The sequence below is a fragment of the Sorex fumeus genome, unplaced genomic scaffold, assembly GCF_029834395.1.
Source record: "Sorex fumeus unplaced genomic scaffold, SorFum_2.1 ptg000051l, whole genome shotgun sequence".
NCBI lineage: Eukaryota > Metazoa > Chordata > Mammalia > Eulipotyphla > Soricidae > Sorex > Sorex fumeus.
In genome coordinates this window covers 34,886,738-34,897,497 of record NW_026606108.1, presented here as the reverse complement: position 1 = coordinate 34,897,497, position 10,760 = coordinate 34,886,738, and positions in this window count along the sequence as shown.

The following is a 10,760-nucleotide window of genomic DNA, read 5'->3' as shown; positions in this document are numbered from 1 at the left end:
CAAAAGGAGGGTCTTGGAGAGGGAATTGGATGGACCCAGGACAAGCTGTAAGCTACCCTGGTATCAAAAACAGACAAGCTAAGTGTTCTAAGAAAAATAATGTTAAGAGCATGTTCATGGAACAAACTCTGTCATGACCCAAAAAGAAGTAACTGAATAAGGACCTGCTGGGGTTAGGAAAGACTAACCTGCCCTGACTGTAGTTCTGGGATATATAGCGAGTTGTCCCCAGGAAGAGCCACTTTATAAGCTTAATATATCTCTTTCTGTGTTTATACAAAATGACTACAAATATTAGTATTCAATATGATTGCTTAAAAGGATTACTAGCTAAAGAAGGGAGAAAGCAATACGCCTTTAGATGTAATCCTGCCCTTGAGCGAATCTCCTAGTAATCTAGTGTACTGAACCCCCAGATGAGATTTTGTTCCTGAGTTAATCTCCTAGAACTTCCCTTGAAGGAGGGATTTTACATCTGATTATTGTTATGATAATGTTCAACCACATCTATGTGTACCCCCACCTTTCATGATTTCTATCTGTATAATTAACAACTGGCCTGCTCCCAGCAGCCTGGCAGACCTCCGTTACCTCCACTACCTCCACTACCTGGCCGCCAACACGCTCCAGGACACTTTCCAGACACTCAGGCCGAGACTCACGCACAAGTGAAACCCCACAGAGCAAGGGAAGCGGAACTCTGTGACCTTGGACTCCAGGCTCAATGGACCCGGGAACAGAGATCCTCTGCCTGCTCCCAGCAGCCCAGAAGACCTCCATTACCTCCACTACCTCCACTTCCCAGATGCTGCCATGCTCCAGGACAGACACATCATAAAACACTTAATACAAGATTACCGCACCATACTTGATGGGGTTTAAATATGGTTTGAACCATGGGAACAACTTCAAGGACGATTAGAGTCACCCTAAAAGCCTCTATCTCTCTTGGAGTGCCTGATAAGCTACCGAGAGTGTTCCGCCCACACGGCAGAGCCTGGCAAGATATCCGTGGTGTATTCGATATGCCAAAACCAGTAAATACAATGCGTCTCATTCCTCTGACCCTGAAAGAGCCACCAATATAGCAGCATTAAGAAGGATGAGAAAGGAGAGGCTGATAAAATCTCAGGGCCGACCTAGTCGGCCACAGCAAAGAAAGACAAAAATGACTGACTGTACTTTCAATGCACGTATGCTGGCATCAGATGCATCCATTGAGGACCTGATGGTGCAAGTGCGAAAGATCAAGTACGACATTATTGGTATGACCAAGATGAGAAGGCATCAATCAAATCACAACATTTTTTAAAAAATATTCTTAACTTTTTAAAAAAATTTTATTAGTGAGACACCATGAGGTACAGTTGTAGACTTAAAAAATTTGTGCTTGGGTTTCAATTATACAATGATCAAATACCCATCCCTCCACCAGTGCCCATTTCCCACCACCACGGATCCCAGTATTCCTCCCATCCCCCATCCCCCTCATCCCACCCTGCCTCTGTGGCAAGGCATTCCCTTTTGTTCTCTCTCTCCTTTTGGGTGTTGTGGTCTGCAAAAGAGGCATTGAGTGGCAATCATGTTTGGTCTATAGTCTACTTTCAGCATGCTTCTCCCATCCTGGGAGGATCCTCCCAACACCCTTTATTTGGTTCTCCCTTCTCTATCTGAGCTGCCTTTTCCCCTAGCGTGTGTGACTGGCCTCCAAGCCATGGAGCAAAATTCCTTGTACTAATCTCAGCCATTCTTGGATGTTAGTCACCTCTTTTGTTACTTTATGTTCCGAGATGAATGCAGTCTTTCTATGTCTATCCCTCTCTTTCTGACTCATTTCGCTTAAGATGATACTTTCCATGTAGTACCACTTGTATGTAAATTTCATGGCTTGATCTTTTCTAATTGCTACATAGTACTCCACTGTGTACATGTACCAAAGTTTCTTTAACCAGTCATCTGTTCTTGGGCACTCAGGATTTTTCCAGATTCTGGCTATTGTAAAGAGTACTGCAATGAACAAACAAGTGCAGATGTCACTTTGATAATACTTTTTTGCCTCTCTGGGATATATTCCCAGGAGTGGTATTGCTGGGTCAAATGGGAGCTCAATTTCTAATTTTTTGAGAAATGTCCATACTGTTTTCCAAAAGGGCTGAACCAGTCAGCATTCCCACCAGCAGTGAAGGAGGGTCCCTTTCTCGCCACATCTGCGCCAGCACTGGATGCTTTTGTTCTTGTGGATGTGGGCCAGTCTCTGTGGTGTGAAATGATATCTCATTGTTGTTTTGATCTGCATCTCCCTGATGATTAATGCTGTAGAGCATTTTCTCATGTGCCTTTTAGTCATTCGGATTTCTTCTTTGAGAAAGTTTCTGTTCATTTTGTCGCCCCATTTTTTGATGGGGTTGGATGTTTTCTTCTTGTGGAGTTCAATCAGTACCTTGTATATCCTTGATATCAACCCCTTGTCAGATGTGTATTCAGCGAATATCCTTTCCCATTCTGTAGACTGTCTTTGTATTTTGGTCACTGTTTCGTTTGAGGTGCAGAAGCTTCTTAGTTTAAGATAGTCCCGTTTGTCTATCTCTGTTTTCACTTGCTCGGCCAGTGGCATGACATCTTTGAAGATACCACTAGCTTCAATGTCATGGAGGGTTTTGCCAACTTTTTCTTCAATGTACCTTATGGATTCTGGTCTGATGTTGAGGTCTTTAATCCACTTTGATCTTACTTTTGTACATGGCGTTAGGCAGAGATCTGAGCCCACTTTTTGCATGTTGCCATCCAGTTTTGCCAGTAAAAGGTAAAGGTAAAGGCCCTCCCGTTGATCGTCAATTTGCTCGAGCGGGCCCAGTAACGTCTCCATTGGAGACTTTGTTGTTACTGTGTCTGGCATATCGAATACTCTCGGTAGCTTGCCAGGCTCTCCGAGAGGGGCGGAGGAATCGAACTCGGGTCGGCCATGTTGGCCGCTTGTAAGGCGACTGCCCTACCCGCTGTGCAATTTGTTAAAGAGGCTTTTCTTGCTCCACTTCACTTTTCTTGCCCCCTTATCAAAGATTAGATGATCATATGCTTGGGGGGAGATGTCAGTATATTCAACCCTGTTCCGTCGGTCTACAGCTCTGCCTTTGTTCCAGTACCATGCTGTTTGAATTATTACTGCTTTGTAGTACAGTTTGAAGTTAGGGGGTTGATTCCTCCCATTTTCTTTTTCCCAAGAATTGCTTTAGCTATTCATGGGTGCTTAAATCACGCCATTTTTGACACTGGGAAAGAACTATTCCTTGGAACATGCGACAAAAGAGGCGTTGGTGGTGTTGGTGTCCTTGTCAACACGAACTTGGCCATAAACATTGATTTATTCGAATGCTTAACAACCCAAATCAAATGATTACACTTGAACAGATGTGGCTCACTGCCGGCTGTTTCTATCTTCATTGTCTACACACCAACATCCAATTATGATGAAGGAGAAATTGAGAAGTTCTACATGAAGTTGGAGAAGTTCTATAAAAAAGACCACACCTTCTACAATATCATTGTTGGTGATTTTAATGCCAAGATACGACCGAGAAGATGAGCCAAAGATCTCCACATCGGGACCTGTGGCCTAGAATGGAACAAACAGGGTGAGAGACTGTCCGAGTTCATCATGTCCACCAAGACCATCCATTATAACTAATAATTCCAGAAGGCCAAATCTAAACGTTGGACATGGGAGTCTCCTGGTGGATGGTTCCACAATGAAATTGACCACATCATATTCAATCGATGGTTTTGCCTGACTGATATTGCTGTTGTCCCAAAATTCCAAACGGGATCGGACCACTGTCTCCTTTGTGCAAAATTCCACCTCACAGAGCGGGAAGAAAGGGCTGCAAAGTTTGAGAAGAGAACTCCCAGAATGATCACCATATAGCTCTTTGGCACTATTGCGGCAACATGGGAAGATGCCGTTGTTGGCAACGTTGACGAGGAACGGCAAAGCAGTGCAGAGAAGCGATAAAAGGAGACCTCAAAGATAAAAGAGCAGCAGTGCTGGCAGATGTGGCAGAAGCTTGGAAAAGCATTCGCAATGCCTGCCTGTCCTTTGCCAACTACAAAACCAAGATGACTGCCCTCTGATGTCCTGATGGATCTATCACATCCTCCAGAAGGGAAGAGAAGATTATTCATGACTTCTACTCGGATCTTTTCAATAGCCACGTCCACCTGCCGCCACATATGAAATTCTGCAGGATGAATATGTCATTCCCAAAGCTCTCTCTTCCGAAATCTGATACACAATTTTGTCGGTAAAGAATCGAACAGCACCTTGCCCAGACAAGGTCAGACCCGAACCCCTGAAGAACCTGCCGTCAGTACTCATCAATACACTGGCTCGGCTCTTCACACACTACCTGTCTGAGTGCAAGGTTCCGTCCCAATGGAAAACCAGCAGGACTATACTAGTGTACAAGAAGAGAGACATCCATGACATTGGCAACTATTTCCTGATCTGCCTGTTGTCTGTCATCTATAAGTGGTTCACTTGAGTCATCCTGAATAGGTTTAATAGAACATTAGATGAAGAACAACATGCGAGCAAGCCGGTTTCCGAAAAGGATTTAGCACAATCGACCATATCCACAAGATAACCAAGCTCATTGAGGTTTCTCGGGAATTCAAGATGCTGCTCTGTCTAATATTCATTGATTTAAAGAAGGCCTTTGATTCTGTTGAGACTGAAGCAATCATCGAGGCCCTAGTCAAACAGGGCATTCAATGTCAATACAATAGGATTCTCCATGACCTGTATTGCGGATTCACTACCAGGATCTCACCATTCTACAGGAAGGTGATCATTGATGTCAAGAGAGGGATTTGGCAGGGTTATACCATTTCACCGAAACTCTCCAGTGCCACCCTCAAGAATGTCATGTGATGATTGGAATGAGAAGGAATGGGGGTGAAGATAGATGGTCGACAACTACACCACCTCCTCTTCACTGATGACATCGTTCTTATAAAACCAAACATCAGCCAAGTGGCACAAATGCTGGCCAACTTCGACCGTGAGTGTGGAAATGTCGGACAACAGCTGAATCTCACAAAGACAATGTTTATGAGAAACAGTCTCATTCCTGACATTCCATTCACTCTCAATGGGACGACCATCTCCGAATACAACAGTTATGTGTACGTAGGTCGAGAAGTCAACATGATGAATGACCTGGCACCTGAGTTGCGCAGGAGGAAGAGAGTGGCTTGGAATGCCTTCAAGAACGTTGAAGAAATAGCTAAGAGAACAAAGAACCTTGGCTCCAGTCACATCTCTTTGATTCCACTGTTCTTCCTGCATTAACATACACCTCAGAGACCTGGGTGGGCCCTGCGAAAACAGGATGAGAACACTACTCTCATCTCCCAAAGAGGAATCAAAAGAGCTATGCTTGGAGTATCATGCTTCACTCAAATAGAGAAAGAATCTAGAGTTCCGACCTCTGTCGACGGTCAAGTATCAGGGATGCTGTCTCGTTTGCCAAGGTGTCGAAAATTAGATAGGCTGGACACATAAGGAGATTTGGAGATGACTGCTGGACTAGAGCCATTATCGACTGGATTCCACAGGACGACAAAGGATCGCGTGTCCTCCCACCTATGAGATGGTCAGACTTCTTCATCAAGACCCTGAAAGATTGGTTTGAGGCTCTTCGCGTTCCTAGAACAAGCAGACACCATTGGGCTACACTAGCACACGACAAGGACAAATGGAGATGTTACCGGCACCCATTTGAGTGAATCGATGAGTAATAGGATGTCAAGTGATCAAGTGATAATTAACAACTCTGTGAGAGAGAAAGAAAAAACAAATGATCACTGATTACCAACCAGCCTGTGGCCCCATTCATTCCTTCATTCTCCTGTCACCTTTGGCCAGCCTGGGGAGGCAGTCCTTGGACACCAAAAGCATGCATTGTGCGCCCACACTTTTTGAACTCACATCCCATATCTAGTGTTTGTCAGATATCACATCCATATCTGACAGTCTCACCCAGGGATAATAGCTTTTATCTTTGTTAGGTCTTTGCCAATATCTTTCTCCTACTTTGTAATTTTCTTTTGATTTTCTCATGTTCTTTTATGTGAAAAACTGTTTAGAAATGTTGTTTAAGAATATTATAATGATCTTTTTTAAGATAATTGTGGCTGTTATTCTCTATCTACTCAAATCTTAAGTTTCTCAAAGTTAAGAAGTTAAGCAGACTTTTATTTGTAATTTATTTTTTTTGTTCTGCCAGGGATGAAAACCGATACATGCAAGGCTATTGCTCTTGTGTTGAGCTATATCAGTAGCCCCTCAAATTTGTGCAGAGCTTATTACAAGGCAGCCTGTGGATTTAGATATCTTTTGGGTATGCAACCCATGTCTCTGTATGTGTACGTGTGTGCATGTGTGTACATGTATGCATGTGTGCAGGCTCCTAGTGCCAGGGATTGCATCCAGGGCCCTACAAAGGCAAGGCATGTGCTCTGCTAAAAAAAACACCTCCCAGGCCTTATTATGTAAAATTTTAAAACATTATTGAACTTACTGCATTATGATGCAAAAATTTTATATTTTGCTAACATCATAATTAGTTGCTTGGGAAATACTGGTTCATTGCATTATATAGCACAGCGGTAGGGCATTTGCCTTGCACACAGCCAACATGGTCGACCCGAGTTCGATTCCTCCCCCCCCTCGGAGAGCCCGGCAAGCTACCGAGAGTATCTCGCCCGCATGGCAGAGCCTGGCAAGCTTCCCGTGACGTATTCGATATGCCAAACACAGTAACAACAAAGTCTCCAATGGAGACGTTACTGGGCCCGCTCGAGCAAATCGATGATCAATGGGAGGGCCTTTATTTATTTATTTTATAATATTATATTACATTATATCACAGCCATGCTAAGACCTCTGAAACCCAGCCACAGTCATGCTAAGACCACTCTCCATATGCTCAGATGAGCCTCATGCATGAAGGAACCGGTGGAGGTACCCAGGTGTGCGAGACCCGGGGCTGAGATCTCTCAGCTTGCTTAAATCGGGACTGGGCCTCCTTCACCCAGATCCCCCATCTTCCAGTAGCTAGACTGTCACATCCGCCAACTGCCAAGATCCAGAGACTATAAAACCAAGCACAACCTCTTTTTTTTTGTTTGATTTTTGGGTCATGCCCGATGATGCACAGAGGTTACTCCTGGTTCATGCACTCAGGTATTACTCCTGGCGGTGCTCAGGGGACCGTATGGGATGCTGGGGATCAAACCCAGTTTGGCCTCATGCAAGGCAAATGCCCTACCCACTGTGCTATCACTCTAGCCCCAAGCATGACCTCTTATTGTCTAGTTTTCGCTCTCAGAGAACCCAGAAGGCTACTGAAAGTATCCTGCTCACATACATGCCTGACTGGGAACACTTGTAAAGGTGATTAGAAGCTGCCCCAAAAGCCTTCATCACTTTCAGAGAGTCTGGCAAGCTACTGAGAGTATCCTGCCCGCATGGCAGAGCCTGACAAGCTACCCGTGGCATACTCCATATGCCAAAAATAGTAACAATGATAGTTCTCATTCCCCTGACCCTGAAAGAGCCCCCAGTATGCCATCAGGCTACACTAGTACATCACAGGGACGAATGGAGACATTACTGGCACCCACTCGAGCAAATCAATGAACAGCAGGGTGACAGTGATACAGTGATACACATTATATTATCTTATAAATCACAGACACGTATTTCCAAATATTTATATTTCAATATTTTAATATAATATATATTACTTTCTAGTATAACTAATTTCATTAGAAATTTTTGTGTGCCTTTCTGTTTTTTCAGTTGGGGGCTCAAGCCCAGGGCTCACACATGCAAGACCAGAGCTCTATTGCTGAGTTACATTCCGAGCCTTAGACATTTTTGTTTAAGAACTGAGACATTGCCAAGTTCCTGGTACAGATAGAAGCTTTCAAAAGTTTAAACTTTGCTTCTTTTTAAGGATTTTTTTATTCTTTATAAACCTAGTGAGCTTTCAGTCTCCTCTGCCTCTGTCTCTGCCTTTGTCTCTGTCTTTGTTTCTGTCTCTGTCTCTCTCTCTCTCTCTCTCTCTCTCTCTCTCACACACACACACACACACACACACACAATCCATGTTTATTAGAGGTCTGAATCTATTGCCTTGATTCATGGAGATACTAACATACACAGGGGTTTTGTATCATCTGTGCAAATGTTTATATGGTAAAAAAACATAATAAATAAAGAAACAAAGGCAAGTAAGAATCTTAGTTTTGTTTTGAGAGTAACTTTGACCCACAAGGTCCACAGTGGTCTCTGGACCAACTCTGGGTAACGCTACTCCATAAATAGCTTAACTCATTCAGACAGTACTCTGATCTAGCTCTAACCTCCCAGGAAAATATTAAAATCTAGAGAAGCCTCTTGTTGGTCTGGAAAGAGGGAACACAGCTCCTCCTGGCCGCAAGCCTCCCTTGGAAGGATCCCCTGCCCTTACTCCTCCCAAAGGGCAAACATTCCCCTGTTCATCCTGGAGTGGGGCCCCACTGCTTCCAAAGCTGGGAGGGGCAAAGAAAACAAGAGAAAGGCTCAGATGTAGCCGCCAGTTGCAGATCAGAGACAACTTATCTCTGAAGTAATCAAGTAAGAAACAAAGGCTCTGACCTGCAGAGAGGAAGTTCCTGGGCACAAAACACATCTGCTAAGAGAAGAAAAGGGGAGGGCAGAAGAGAGGTTTGCAGAGGCTTTATTTCCTAGGATCTCTGCATGTACACACATGTACAAAAGGAAACACACACACACACACACACACACACACACACACACTTACCTTGATATATGCTCATCAAAATGGTAAGGGACAGAGAGATAGTATAGGGAAGAAGGGAAGAGGGTGCATATATGTGGCTGACCCTGGTGTGATCACCAGCACCTTATGGTGTCCCCAGCATCACCCTGTGTGACCTTGAAGACCCAGGAGTGCCTCTTGGGTCAGTAATCCCCAGTACCAGCCTAGTTTGTTGAGAATTGCCATGAGTGGCCCACGCGCTCCTTGAGCACCACTTGGGTGCCCTTTGCCAAGGTTAAATATGCACTCCCTATCCTTACACACAGGGCCCAGGTTACTGAGGGAACTGTAACTGACCACTACTCGGCTCTAAGATCATCAGAGATCCTGGGCTACAATAGAGAGGCGCTGAGAGAGAGGAGCACAGGTGGCTATGTCTAGCTCCTTGTCCATCTTCCCTGGAGGGCCATTTGGTCACCTGGGTTAAAGCTTTTAGACCCTAGATCTTTGACCCTGCAGTTCCACCTCGAAGACCTTGTTCTCCCTGGTCAGGTAGCACCAGGGTGGAACAGTGAAGCTGCAGGTCTTAGAGTTGGAACGAGCCTGAAAGAAAATCAGCAACACTGAGGATCTGGTTGAATCAGCAAAACCAATCCAGACAGTTGGAACAATACTTCCCCGAATGGGGTCTGCAGAACCCAAAGGTCACTGACAGTCTTCTGGGAGTCCACAGGGTCAAAGGTCTTTGTGGTTATGCTGCCACACCATTGAGCATTTCTGCCGTCCCTGTCTTTGTTACCCCCAGTGCAGAAAGACGGTATAAAGCTGTGGGTTTTTGAGCATAGAGGAGCAAAGCTACATGCTGTACTAATAATAGTATCATTATTGCTGGGTCAGGGGAAGGGGTTTTTGAGAGTATCCATCCTGAAACAGTAAAAAAGGATCCATCTTATTGAATCTTTACCCTTTAAGACAAATTTCTTATTTTTGGCTCTTGGCCTTCTGAGTGGTACTAAGGTGGTCCTGGGGGGCTGCATTGCATCGGCGTAGTTGGTTAGTCATTCAGTGCAAGATTGGAGGAGGCGATTATGCTTTGTTCCTGCAGTTCTGGGGATACTCAGGTCAAACCAGTGGTGCTGGGGGGTGGACAGTGTTACTGAGTTACACTCAGTAGTGTTTGGGAACCTCCAGGGCTGCACCTGGTAATGCTTGGAGTATCATATGATGCCAGGAATCAAATCTGTGTAAAAATATATATTTTAGGTATATGCACTAACCACTGTACAATCTTCTAGGACCTGGGACACACTCCCCGCTGCCCCCACCTTACCCTGTGTCTTTTAAAAAAATGTTTTTATAAAGCTGTTCATGATGATTTATTACATCCAATATTCCAACACCAATCCCTCTACCATTGCACCTTCCAGCACCATTATTTCCAATTTTCCCAACCACCACGCAAGCCTGTCCCGATAACAGGCCCTAGATGTTTTATTTTATATTATTTGTTATGAATAATTCACTAAAATGATCAAAAAAGTCTCTCTTAGAAGAAAGTGTGTGAAGATTGTTGTATCTCACCTTGGAGCTGTTAAGACATTGTATGAGATTACTAACATGTTGTTAACAGGTATTAATATTGTATGCTAATATTTTCTTACCTGAGATTGGTTTCCTTGTACTTTACACCCTATCCAATGTGGTGTACTACTCCTAGTATATCAGTGTTTATAGTTTGAGATGCTGTGCACTCCTGGGACACATTTTTAAAAAGCTTTGTAGACCAAACAAAACCTGCACGGACCCTACCTGACAAGCAACGGTGGTAGCTGCACTGAGAAGCTTTTGTGTGATTGAGTTGCGGGCTAAATGAACCATATCACACTCCTCCCCATCGTCTGCCCCCATCCCCAACCCCAGGACCCCATTTTTACT